The sequence below is a fragment of the Carassius auratus genome, unplaced genomic scaffold, assembly GCF_003368295.1.
Source record: "Carassius auratus strain Wakin unplaced genomic scaffold, ASM336829v1 scaf_tig00001591, whole genome shotgun sequence".
NCBI lineage: Eukaryota > Metazoa > Chordata > Actinopteri > Cypriniformes > Cyprinidae > Carassius > Carassius auratus.
Window position 1 is genome coordinate 1134685 of NW_020523372.1, and position 15027 is coordinate 1149711.

Below are 15027 nucleotides of genomic sequence, written 5' to 3' on the forward strand. Positions count from 1 at the left end.
TCGTCAAGGAAAGATACGGGTCAACAGTCGATGCATCGTCCCAGTACAAGGGAGAAAGGGGTCGAAGACAGCCTGCAGAGAAGAATACAACTCCATTCTGAAGCATTCTAGTTCGAATACAGGCTACCAGCTGCAGACAGTCCCAATTCGTAGGACCAGCACTGGGTCGCATAAAGCCCAACATCACCCACAAAGCCTTCCGTAACACCTCCTGGCTCCCGTATTACTGTGTATGGTAATTCCCACCACCCGGTGCAGTCGATGGCATACTAATTATGGCCTCACATTGACAAAGATCTGTTCGGCGTGTCTAAAAGTACTCCTCAGACGCACGCTCCCGGACATTAACCCGGCGAACAGAATGACGGATGACATGACGTCACTTCCAGGACCCAAAGAGACACTCTTCCCTAAGATGTCAATCTCATCTCCTTTTATACTCATTGAACGTACCGTATCCGCCCATAATTACCATCGTAAATTGAGCGCATCACCACACATACAAATTGTCCCCTATAAGGACATCGTGTGTGTGCTCTTCGCTCAAAAAAAAAAACACACAAAAAAAAAAACGAGATTGTGTGTGTCTTCTGGTGTCAAATTATTCTCTAAACCAGGGCTATTCAATTGGCGGTCTGCAGGCCCAATGCCGCCCGCCAATCATGAGGAAACCCCTGCCCGGGAGAAGAGTCATACACATGCCTCAAATTGTTTAGTTTAGTTTAGTTTTATTGTCATTGCATATCTCTACACATTAAATTAATATGACATCAATCACTAAGTTAGCAGCTAAAAGGATAAAAAGTGACACTGTCAACAACAGTAAATAAATAAATATATATAAACATTTAAAAATACACAGTATTATTAAAGTCCAAATTTAATTAGTCTTCCATGCCTTCAGCCTTTCAGCAGCTCATTTATGGCCTTCAGAAAAAAAAACTGTTTCTCATGCTGTTTGTCCGCGCCTTCATGACCCTGAGCCAGACTGAGGGTAGGGTGTCAAAAAGGATATAGCCAGGATGTGTAGTATCCGCCTTGATACTTGCTGCTCTTCTCTGCAGCCTATTGTAATAGATATCCTCAAAGATTGGAAGAGGTGCACCGATGATTCTCTGGGCATTTTTAATTACCCGCTGCAGATCTTTTTTTTCATCAATAGTGCAGCTAGAAAACTACACTCTACAACTGCATGCCAAAAACTGCATACTGACAGCAGAAAGACACACAGCAAAATGTGAGTTCTTAATCATGAAGAAAAATAATAACAAAAATAAAACAAGCAATTTTAAAACTTTTAAAATGATTAAAACATTTACTTAGTTAAAATGAATTTAAAAACAGTTAAAAAATGATTTTACATTAAAAAACTGTGAAAATATAGTGCAATCATTTTAGATATTGCACAGTGCTCATTAAAAAATGCACAGCTAAACAGATTAGTTTTAAAGGGATAGTTCACCCAAATAGCAAAATTATGTCATTAATAACTTACCCTCATGTTGTTCCAAACCCGTAAGAATTAGCCAGACCCAGAATTACTCTGCGATATTGGTTTGTTTGAACTCAGAGGGAGTGTCAGCCACATTAAAAAAGTTAACAGCTTAAGTCATTTGTGGATTAACGGTATTGGAGAATTAAAATTATTCAGTTCGAGTTGATGAACTGTTTCAAAAAGATCCGGTTACATCGAATGATTTCGTTCATAAACCGGATATCACAAACTGCTTTGTTTTGAACTCTCTCCCACAACAGACACGGAAGAGAAAACAATGCTGAATAAGTCGTAGTTTTTGCTATTTTTGGACCAAAATGTATTTGTGATGCTTCAAAAAATTCTAACTGACCCTCTGATGCACATGGACTACTTTTATGATGTTTTTCTTACCTTTCTGGACATGGACAGTATACATTGCACACAGCTTCAATGGAGGGACTGAGAGCTCTCGGACTAAATCTAAAATATCTTAAACTGTGTTCCAAAGATAAACGGGTCTTACGGGTTTGGAACAACATGAGGGTAAGTTATTAATGACATAATTTTGCTATTTGGGTGAACTATTCCTTTAAGTCTAGATTTAAATGTGACTAGTGTTTTAGCACATCTGATCTCTTCTGGAATTGATTCCAGCTGTGGGCGGCATAGTGACTAAAGGAGGACTCCCCTTGTTTTGTGTGAACCCCTGGTATCTCTAACTGACTCGATCCTAGTGATCTGAGTGGTCTGTTAGGTTTATATTCAGTGAGCATATCTGCAATATATTTCGGTCCTAGGTCATTTACTGACTTATAGACGAGTAAAAGTACTTTAAAATCAATCCTAAATGTAACTGGAAGCCAGTGTAAGAACTTGAGGACTGGTGTGATATACTCAGATTTTCTGGTTCTAGTCAGAATCCTGGCAGCAGCGTTTTGGATGAGCTGCAGCTGTCTGATGGTCTTTATCTGAAGGCCGGTGAGGAGCCCATTTCAATAGTCCACCCTGCTGGTGATAAAGGCATGAACATGTTTCTCCAAGTCTTGGCTGGAAACAAAACATCTAATTTTTGCATTGTTTTTTAGATGATAGTATGCTGATTTAGTTACTGCTTTGACATGACTACGGAAACTAAGGTCTGTCTCCAGAATCACACCAAGATTCCTGACTTGATTTTTAGTTGTTTGACACCTAGAGTCAAGGTATGCATTCAACTTGAAAACTTCATCTTTGTTTCCAAATGCAATGACTTCAGTTTTTTCCTTATTTAACTGAAGAAAGTTCTGGCACAACCAACTATTAATTTCTTCAATGCATTGGCAGAGGGAGTCAATGGGGCTGTAGTCATTTATAGATAAGGCTAGGTTAATCTGGGTATCATCAGCGTAGCTGTGATAGACAATTTGGTTCTTTCTCATTATTTGAAGCATATAAAAGCTAAACAAGAGCGGTGCAAGAATTGAGCCTTGTGGGACTCCACATGTCATGGACGTCCACTGAGACTTATGTTCTCCTAGACTCACATAATAGCCTCTCCCTTCTATGTATGACCTGAACCATTTGAGTACCATCCCAGAAAGCCAGACCCAGTTTTCCAGTCTCTCTAGTAGTATGTTATGATCGACAGTGTCAAACGCAGCACTGAGATCTAGCAATACCAGCACCGATATTTTACCACAGCCACAATTTAAGCGAATATCATTTATTCATTTGACTTTAAGTATTTGTTCAGCTGATTAAATACTACCTTTTCTATAATTTTGCCTATAAAAGGAAGATTAGATATTGGTCTAAAATTGCTCAAAATGGTGTTATCAAGATTGCTCTTTTTCAGGAGGGGCTTAACAACTGCAGTTTTCAAAAAGATCTGCTTTTAAGCAGTTAAGCTCACTTTTGAAAAAATGCGGGAAGTGTGTCAAGATAGCAGGTTGATGATTTTAGGTGCTGCACTATATCTTCCAGAATTTTCCTATTAATTGCTTCAAAGCAATTGCTTCAGAGCTATCTTTCTCTGTTTATCATGGCGACAACTACCAAGCGTTTAGACAATGTGTGCATCCGTGTCTGCGTTATTTGACACCTGATGACACACGCGATCTTTGCCCCATTTGTTTGGGTGAAGAGCATGCACGCATTATCTTTGAGGAGGCAATCTGCATGCATTGTGAGTGTTTTTTCAATGGAAAAAGCTCCGCTCTCGTTCGACTCTCTTCTGAAAGAAAAATAAAAAAAATCTGTTTCCTGTGGTTCAGGACCTATCGCTGCTGAGGCACGAAGGAGAATGAGATTGTGAGAATACAGGTGGATCTGTCTGAATGGTTTTTTCTTTCTGCAGGGAAAACATCCTCTCTTAATCTCCCTCCTTGCCATCTAAGCCCCTTCAGAAATACATCTCGCCTAAATGGCATGGCATGGCATGGCATGGCATACGCAGCAGCAGGTCAGGCTGTGGCTTTATTACACACGATGGTGGTGCTTCAAGCATATCAGACTGATCTGCTAAGAGACCTGGATAGAGGCAGGGGCCTTTTTTCTGATCAGGTAGCCGAGCTGCGCTGCACCACAGATCTCTCTCCGTGCTACCAAGCAGGCCGCTGCTTTCAGATCCTTTGTTCGACAAAGCTCCAGGTCTGAGCCAAAACAACATAGGGGTCCTGGCCTGTCTCGATATGAGGATCAAAGACGGGCACAGAAGGCTAGTGTCGCAACTCGCGCTCCTCCCCGACCTGAGGGCAGGGGTTAGAGGAATCGTGGGTCACGAGAAGGTAAGCAGAACCTAAGGGGTTGATCTAGACAAGGCAGCATTCTCCTCCAAATCGGAGTAATACCGAGGTATCTACTCGTTCCCTTTGGGGATTTTTAACTTCTGCTTTTATCCTCCCCTTCCTAATTCCCCTGTAACCACCAGCTCTCCACCTGACCGAGGTTAGGTGGAAATCTCTCACATAACAGTCTCCTATGCTGGACCTATAATGTTTTTTATGATTCTATGTTCATAGCAACTACACTTCTGATGGTCCAGACTAAAAGGAGGCACCCCCTGAGCGTCCCCCAGGAGAGTGGGTGAGTAAATGTAACCCTCTCTGTATATACCTATGTGTATTAAATTTCTGGTGGTTATGTGTCTACTAATAAACTCTGTGAGTTTCCTTTGCAGTGCTCAGTTACAGTGTTTACTAAACACTTGACAGCACCAGCCATCCAGCTTCATTTTCTGGTATTAGGCTGCTGAGATCACAGGTTTCTGAGTTAGCCTCCTTGATCATCAGGCCTGGCACAGCACTGCAGGGAATTTCATGGATGTCCTGCCAGGTCACCCTGAGGGGTCTCCTGGCTGCTTACAGAATTCCTCTTGTATATGCTGCCTCAGGTGATGCTCCCCTTGTCCGAGGTTTATAAAATTTGAGCTTGCCTCTCCCGTGTGATTCAGCACCTCTGCGATGCTTAGGAACCTTTAGGTACACAAGCTAAGCTTTGTGTACCTTCTCAAAGCCACATGGTGGTCAGTGTGCACATGAACACTTTGCGCACTTTCTAAAATCCATGTAAGTGGTAAATTTGCACGCAAGACTTTGCAGACTTTCTGAAATCCTGTATGGTTAGGGTTACGCGCTCTGCTTCATTCCCTTTCTTGAGATGATTAGGTTCCTTAGGCTTCATTCAGCCAGTGTGTATTTATTTATACACCTCAAGCATCGCTTCCCTCAACATGAGGGGCTATTTGGGTGATTCTCACGGAAGTTTAGCAGTGCTCCCCTTTTTCCAAAAAGGGTCGCCTATTAGCGAGCTAATCTGAGCTTGGCGTTCGCCTCTCAAATGAGTCTGAATTCTCTGTTTTTTTCACCAGAGCGCTCCAGTATTGTTTCCATAGATCGAGTTGATGACTCTCAATCATACTGTTTTGAGATGCAACATTTCATCTATTAGCTGCTCGCACACTAGTATTCTGCGTTCTTTCTAAAATCCTATATGGTGAGGGCTTCGCACGGTTGCTTCGTGTCCTTTCTTGAGTTGGTAAAAACACTGTTCATCTTGGTCGACACTCCACCTATGTATCCTCGGATACCTATCTAAACAGGCTGTTGCTATTAGAGAACTGTTGAAACAGCTCTTTCAGCAAGCTTATGCGTAAGCTAGCGGTAGCCCCTGTGTGACAGGCAAGACTTGGTAGAAAATGCTAGGTTCTTAGCCGTATCCCTTTAAAGGAATCTTTCCTGATTCCAAGCTTTCATATCTACCCTGGGACGAGGCCCTAACAATTAAGTTGGGTATGTAGCGTAAGACTTTTGACTGTAAGGGATACTGTCACAAACAGCCGTCTAAACGTCCCAGGGGTAACTCCCATGGAAATGGTAGAGTTGGTACTTAGTGTTCGCCATGATTCTGGCCTGCACTCCCCTCAGCATTGCGGCATGGGTATACTGTTCCCCATAGCGGCCCCCTAGAGGACGCAGTTTGAAGTTCCCTTGAAAGGGAACGTCTCAGGTTACGAATGCATCCTCTAGCTCCCTGCCATGCTTTGGATGCAAGCTTCAGACAAAGAAGTAAATGACGTGTTCTCCCGGTGCTTGTTTATAGTCTCGCCGGTAGGGACGTCAGAGGCTGTTGCCGGCCAACAAGTTGGTGTTTTTTCAATGTATGCTTCAGACAAGGGTCAAGACGAGGTGTTCCCCATAGCGGCCCCCTAGAGGACCCAGTGTCTCGTTCCCTACTCAGGGAACTATGGTTACATTCGTAACCTGAGACGTTACTGTTTATGAGGTTTGAGAAGAAATTCTGTCTAGCTGTGGCTAGTTTCACATTAAAAGAATGAAGTCTGTCTTTATAGATGCTATAGTGAATTTCAAGTTTTGTCTTCCGCCACATCTGCTCTGCTTTTCTGCATTGTCTTTTCGTAGTCTGAACTGCTGTTGATCTTCCCCAAATGGATTTCTGTCTGTTTGTTTTCTTACTGACTATTATTGGAGCAATATCATCAATAACATTCTTAACTTTTGAGTTGAAGGAATCAAGGAGAATATCAACAGAGTCTGCAGAAATGCTTGGTGTTAAAGATATAGCCTCCATAACTAGTACACTTGTGTTCTCATTTATGCATCTCCTTCTGACAGAGACAGATCTAGATTCAGTGGTAGCAGAGATCAATATATCAAAGAAAATACAGAAGTGATCAGATAGTGCTACGTCCTTAATAACAATGGATGAAATGTTTAGAGCCCTACTGATTATTAGTTCCAGAGTGTGTCCACCTTTGTTTGTGGATCCATGCACATGATGAATCAGGTCAAAAGTGTTTAGAACCGTTATCATTTCTTTTGTAGTTTTGTTTTATGCATTCTGAATATTAAAATCCCCTGCAATAGGAAAACAGTCAAACTCTGAGGAAATCATTGAAAACACTTCTGTGACCTCTTCAACAAAGACTGGAGAATATTCTGGAGGTCTGTAAATAATAATGAACAGAATGCATGGAACATATTTCAGCACAATCCCTAGATATTCAAAAGACAATTACTGACCAAATGACACTTGCTTGCATTGATAGTAGGGCTGTTAATCTTTGGCAAGGCAGCAATTCGATTTGATTACTATTCATAGGTTTTCGATTCGATTCAAGAACGATTTTTGCAAATTTAGAACGATTCAATTCGATTCACAATTAAATTAGATTTGATTCGATTATAACGATTCGATTCTGCATTCTTTAAGTGCATTCACAGGATTATTTAAATGCTTCTACTAATTTCTTTAAATGCTTAGTCAGGGGGCAAATTACAGTAGCATTTATGGTTAGAGAACCATAGGTTAGAAAAAAAACAAAAAAAAAAACTTTTGTCCATTGTTAAATGCTTGTTTAATGATGCGACATGGCATACGTAAAAATGTATGTAAGCCAAGTTTTAAAAAAAGAGCTTAAAGAGTATTATGTATAAGCTAACATTTTGTCACACCAGGGGCGTAGCCATAATTTCAGAAGTGACAGAAATTATAATTATTATTATTTATTTATTTTTTACAAGGAATTATCTTCTTTTTTAATTACTTTTAATTAGCTGTAATAAATCAAATACACTGCTGGAGAATAATCAATCATTTGTAATCAATATTTTTTTTCCTAATGGCAATTTTATGATTGTTTTATATACTAGGCTACATTTAATTAGCAATTATTTAAATTTTCTGCACAGAATAAGGTAGAAAATATACTGTATAGTTTCTGTACTGTAATAAATGTCAATTAGCACTGCATCATTCATAAATTGTGTTTTTTTTTTTGTTTCATCAGTTCATCATTCTGCTTTTATTCAGTTTAGCTGCAGATATAGCCTGGCACGTCTATGAGAGCGAGATCGCTTCTCTTTCAGTGTGAAAACGTCTTCATCTCTATTTAACTTTTCCTCTCCATCAGCGAATGATTCTGAGAGAAAACGCGCCAGATGTCTGTTTGCTAATGAAACAAACGCTACAGTCTCAGGCGGTAAACAGTGGAGCGCGTGAAGGACAGATAAGAGGCATGATTCACGAACACTCTTCAAGGTCTCCATTAATTCGTGCGTGTAGTAATTTAATGTGTATACATTTTGAAAGCATTGAATCGCTATAGAAATCACGATTCATTCGATTATTAGCATTTTGAATCGATTACTGTCCAAGGTCGGCGATTCACGATTCAAAAATCATGTTTCAAGATCGATGCATATGAATCGACAGGGTTTGTAATCAATGCATCGAGAAAACAAGTGAATCGTTACACCCCTAAATGATAGACATCCTTAAATAGAGCAGCTACACCTCCACCTCTCCTAACAGTCCTGCAGACACTCATGAAAGTAAAGTTAGGAGGGGCTGATTCATTAAGGATTGTTGCACTGCAGATTTCTTCTATCCATGTTTCATTTAGAAACATAAAATCCAGATTATTTGTGGTTATAAAGTCGTTGATTAGAAATGATTTATATTTTAGTGAGCGAATGTTTAAAAATGCTTGATGGCAGTGCTTTTTGTGTTTACATCAATCTTAGTTTGATGCATAATAGGCCGCTACTTATCTACTTTATCTACTTTGAGTGTAAACTAAACAAGCTAATACACATCGGCATGCGATTGTTGCATCCAGCTGCCGCTGATCACAGTGTGAGTATAAGTATGCAGTCGATGCAGCACATATTCAGATTTTCGCTGAGGAGTCAAGCCGGTGACCTGGCCTCTCAGCGGTGGTACAGAAGCTATGGCGACAGGACGTGAAAACACTGTTTCCTCTTTCAGGGAATGAGGGTTACATACAGTACAGACCAAAAGTTTGGACACACCTTCTCATACAAAGAGTTTTCTTTATTTTCATGACTATGAAAATTGTAGATTCACACTGAAGGCATCACAACTATGAATTAACACCTGTGGAATTATATATGGAATTATATACATAACAAAAAAGTGTAAAACAACTGAAAATATGTCATTCTAGGTTCTTCAAAGTAGCCATCTTTTGCTTTGATTACTGCTTTGCACACTCTTGGCATTCTCTTGATGAGCTTCAAGAGGTAGTCACCTGAAATGGTCTTCCAACAGCCTTGAAGGAGTTCCCCGAGAGATGCTTAGCACTTGTTGGCCCTTCTGCCTTCTGTCTGTGATCCAGCTCACCCCTAAACCATCTGGATTGGGTTCAGGTCCGGTGACTGTGGAGGCCAGGTCATCTGGCGCAGCAGCCCATCACTCTCCTTCTGGGTCAAATAGCCCGTGATGCCTTCAGTGTGACTCTACAATTTTCATAGTCATAGAAAACTCTTTGAATGAGAAAGTGTGTCCAAACTTTTGGTCTGTACTGTACATAACCGAGACATTCCCTTTCAGTCAGTCACTCTCGATGTCACACCAACAAATTTGGAACCCTACCAAAGGGCCACAGATACTGCCTCTTCCAGTGTCCTGTGGAGGCCTCCTGCACTCCTTCTTTTTGGAATAGGCTAGGGTTTACCACAAGAAGACCAGCTACTGCTGCTATGCCATATATAGAGACTCTTATCGGGCGATAAAAAAAATATCGCCGTTAATCTATTCTCAAAGTTGGGTTGGGAGCTGAGTCTATAATAAGCAAGCTATGATGACTTTCACCTTGATATTTTATATAACCGACTGGCTGAAGCCAGCCTTAAAAAGATGCTCAGGACAGTTGACGGGCCACTGCTGCGCATCGTCACGAAAGCTTATCCTTTTCACATGTTTTTACGCCTTACTGCTTGTCGATTTAAACATTAAAGCATCCAACCACGAGACGCGGAAAAGCTGAACGGAGTAGCTGGTTACTGGTGTTCGGTGCGCACGAGAGAGAGAGAGAGAGAGCTGCGTATCACGGACAGTGACACTGAACCGAGCTCTCTTCTGCGAAGAGAAAGGCGTCTCAAAACACTTGAACATCGAATTTGCTTATTTTTGCTTTTGTTCCGACAAATACATACAAAATATGTCAAAATATCCACCTTGGAAATTATGCTCGAAAAAACTGTCAGTTATTTCTTAAGTGAAAGTAAACAGTTGAGGGAAAAATAGGGTTTGTGTATTATATTGGATGCGTTCATTGTCTCTTACTGGCTGCTGTAATGTTAATCCAAGAAAATGAAAGAAAATCACTCACTGCTCTTGACTGAATTAGTTTGTAGTTTTAACAGTCACACCAAAAATTATTCAGACACCAGGTATAATTTTTTATATATATAGCAAAACTGTAATAATGTGAGAAATGTTGAAGGTGTCTGAATAAATGTAGGTTTGATTGTATATTTCATTTTTACATTGAAGACTATCCAGTGCTATTTTACATTTAATTATTTGGTTTCTGTACCTTGACACCTACAAACATGAAAAACGTAAACATTGGTGTGAAACAGGCGTAATGTTGTTTGCACCTTGTGCAATGTTGAATTAGTTTACAGCTTTTTCAAGCACTTTGTGATGCATTTTGGAAACAGGAGATGAGCCTCTTTTCTCATGCACCACCTAGTTTGATAAACCCCTTCTCAAAGACTTACTGTTTGTCAATTTTATTTGGTTAACACACATATTCTGAATGCCTTCGGCAGAATTCTAGATTAATTTCAAGATCACAGTGAGATTAATCTAGATTAAAAAAATAAATCTTTGCCCACCACTTGTCACGGTTTACGCTGCCGGAAGGAACACGGAGCCGAGGATAGATGAAATAAGGCTTTTAATATATACCATTCATGGAGCACAGCGATAGACACACGTAAGTGAGTGAGTTAGTCACAAGTGAGGAGACCCGACAAAACAGAACTGAAAAGACAAGGCTTATGGATAATTGGGGAAACACAGGTGGATGGCATGACTAAATTAACAGGGACATGGAACACATGAGGAATAGAATAGACACACCTGGGAACTAATCAAACCAAACACGGAAAGACAGAAACTGGGTCACGGGCAAAAACACACTAAATGAGTCCAGGTGTGACAGTACTCCCCCCTCCCGGTAGGTGCGTCCTCGCACCGTAGAAACAACAGAGGGAGGCGTGGGTGGGAACTTGGGAGGAGGTTCCGGTGGAGGACGGACTCCCAGGAGGGGGCCAGCAGACAGGGACCACAGAAGGAGGAGCCAGGGAGGAGACGACGGAGGGAGGAACCAGGGAGGAGGCAGGAGCAGGAGGAGCCAGATGGTCCACCAGAGACCAGCCAGGACGGAGATCCAAGGTGGGGTCGACGGCGGGAGGAGCCATGGTGAAGGAAGGGTCGACGACACCAGGGGGCCGACAGGCAGAGACTGCACCGGTGGGTGAGGAGCCCAAGATGGAGCAGCACAGCCGCAGAGCCAGGGGGACATTGAGGTTCCGGAGGGCCTAGGTGGAGCAGAAGGCTCAGGCGACCAAGGCGGAGGCGGGGTCCTGGCAGACCGCTGTGGAGCCGGAGTGACCGAGGATGGAGGTGGAACTGGAGGGAAGTAGGAGCCTGACAGAGCCGGAGGGATGGAGTGACGAGGTGGAACCAGAGGAGAGGAGTCCCGAGGCGGCGGATGGTCGACGACTGACCAAGGTGGAGCCGGAGGGACGAGGGAGCCTGGTGGAGCAGGTGGGATGACAGGCCACGGTGGAGACGAGGGAGCTAAGAGCCAAGGCGGAGTCGCTGGGTCGAAGGACCGAGGAGGAGTCCAGGGCTCTTGAGGCTGGAGGCGGAGACAGGGCCTTAACACACCAAGGCCGAGCTGGAGACTGGCAGTCCAGCGGCGAAGGCGCGGACTGAGGGTGAGCTGCGGGACTGACTGGCACCAGCAGGGATGACGAGGAACTGGCTGGTCTAGGAGGAGGAGAGAGGAGAAGGATGGGAGGAAGGACAGGAGGATCAGGACTGGACGGAACCAGCGAAAGTGGAGCAGAGGGACCAGCAGGTCCTGGAGGAGGTGGGAGAGGGAGGCCGGGAGGGAACACAGGAGATACAGAAGATTCAGAGCTGGGCGGAACCAGCGGACACACAGGAGATTCAGGGCTGGGCGGAACCAGTGGAGACACAGAAGATTCAGGGCTGGGCAGAACCAGCGGAGACACAGAAGATTCAGAGCTGGGCGGAACCAGCGGAGAGACAGAAGATTCAGGGCTGGGCGGAACCAGCGGAGACACAGAAGATTCAGAGCTGGGCGGAACCAGCGGAGACACAGAAGATTCAGAGCTGGGCGGAACCAGCGGAGAAACAGGAAACTCAGTGCTGGGCGGAACCAGCGGAGACACAGAAAACTCAGGGCTGGGCGGAACCAGCGGAGAAACAGGAAACTCAGGGCTGGGCGGAACCAGCGGAGACACAGGAAACTCAGGGCTGGGCGGAACCAGCGGAGAAACAGAAAACTCAGGGCTGGGCGGAACCAGCGGAGAAACAGGAAACTCAGGGCTGGGCGGAACCAGCGGAGAAACAGAAAACTCAGGGCTGGGCGGAACCAGCGGAGAAACAGAAAATTCATGGCTGGATGGAACCAGCGGAAATGGAGCAGAGGAAATGACTGGAGGAGGTAGGAGTGGGAGACTGAGAGGGTATACAGGGGAATCAGGGCTGGACGGAACCAGCGGGGAAACAGGAAAATTAGGGATTACCTCCATAGACCAGTCCATCAGATCCAGAACTTGCTCCATATCCTCTCGAGGACCATCTTCGGACGACAACGCTCTGCATTTGGAGTTCAGGCTGGTGTTGTAGAAGGTGCAGAGCGCGTCGTCCGGGTAGCTGGTGACATTAGCTAATAGAAGAAACTGTCTGGTATGGTCCTCGAGAGAACGTCCTTCCTGCTTCAGCAGGAGGATGAGGAATTCGGGACGATAGAGGGGATCCATAGAAACTAAGAAAAGAAAAGACTGTAGAACAAACGAAAACAAAACTGAGGGAAAAACCCGCAGTTTTCTACTTTCTTTCTTGAGGTCGGGTCTTCTGTCACAGTTTACGCTGCCGGAAGGAACACGGAGCCGAGGATTGATGAAATAAGGCTTTTAATATATACCATTCATGGAGCACAGCGATAGACACACGTAAGTGAGTGAGTTAGTCACAAGTGAGGAGACCCGACAAAACAGAACTGAAAAGACAAGGCTTATGTACAAAAGGATAATTGGGGAAACACAGGTGGATGGCATGACTAAATTAACAGGGACATGGAACACATGAGGAATAGAATAGACACACCTGGGAACTAATCAAACCAAACACGGAAAGACAGAAACTGGGTCACGGGCAAAAACACACTAAATGAGTCCAGGTGTGACACCACTAATATATATATAAAAACTTTGAAGGATTTAACTCTAGGTTTAATGACTTCCTGGGAGGCTCTAATATTCTCTCCATTTGTATTTTTCCACAACATCCCCTGAGTATCATAACTGCACTCTCCCTGACAAAAGGAGGCTTGGTCTCTGCCATTAGAAACCATTTCCACTTATTAACATTCTGTTCCTTGACAAAAGTCTTATCTTGAAAGCTTAGATTCAATTACGGTTGCACTTTCTAATGGGTGCTTATTGACATTAGTTTATTATGCATACCACATATATGCTCCCATTTCTGCACTGTTTTGTTTGAAATTTACTGAGTTGAACGCAGTCTGGACATCCCTGCATCCATAACCAGGTTTGTTTGTTCCTGTATTTTCAAATTTTGAATTACAAATGCTTTTTTTTTTTTTTTTTTTTTTTTTTTTTTGTGGTCCAACGCTTAGTTCCTGGAGGGCCAAAATCCTGTAGAGTTTAGTTCCAATACTAAATAAATACACCTGAACAAGCTTATCAAGGCCTTCAGGATTACTAGAAACTTCCAATCAGGTGAGTTGGAGCTGGATGGAGCTAAACTCTACAGGGCTATGGCCCTCCAGGAAATGAATTTGAGACCACATTCACTTTGACAGAAAGGCAGTTCTATGGCCAAAGTCATATGTTGCTTTCTTGGATGATTCACAGCAGTTGTCAAATATATCTGTATGAAGACACAATTTTATGAAGTGGTAGTATGTCCCAAAATAAATATTCTTCTGATACACACTCAAAAGTATATGCTTTTAATCATATTTTAGTTTGGGGTCCAGGTCTCACTATTAACTATGACTTTTGCCTAAATAAAATACTAATTTGCTGCTTATTACTTACAAAGGTAGCTGTTACATTTACGTATGGGAAAGATTCATGGATATAAAATATGGTCATGTAGAATAAGGCATCAATAAGGCATTCATGAGTCGCTACAGGTATATAATGTATATAATATGTCTGAGCTCTGTATAAAATTAGTTCACCTGAAGTAGACTTGCAATAGTTCCACTTTAGCACAATCAAATAAGAATTTCTTTAGTTGTACTTCAGCACTACTTCCATAAAACTGAGGACAAAATGAGTTATTCCAAGCATTAAGTATACCAGTTTAGTATACTAAGAGTACAGTAACAAATTTGTTTTATTGTTTTATTTACGGCTTACGGAAGTTCTAAGCGGCCATGCATTATATATTTTTTTACCTTCTTGTTTTCTCGTTATAACGACTTCATTTTCTTGTTATCTCGACATAACAAAAGTTTGGGTCCCACTTTATATTAGGTGGCCTTAACTACTATGTACTTACATAATAAAATAAGTACAATGTTCTTATTGTGTTCATATTGTATTGTAAAACACTTTTGCTGCTATTGAGGTGGGGGTAGCACTTTATTTTACAGTCCTGTTCCTCATGTACATACTATGTACTTATTATAGTAATTACAATAACTATGTAATAACTAGGTACTAACCCTGAACCTACTTCTAAACCTAACCCTACCCCATGTAGTTACCTTGTGTTACCAGAAATTTCTTAGATAAATACACTGTAAGTACACTATAAGTACATGTTAGTACATGTACTGTAAAATAAAGTGCAACGAAGGTGGGATAGGGGTAAGGTTAGGGAGAGGGTTGGAGGTATGGGTAAATTTAAGGGTGGGTTAAGATGTAAAGTATGGGTCAACAGTGTAATTATAAATGTAATTACAGAAATTAAATACAGATGTAATTACATGTAGTTTTTTTTAAAATAGA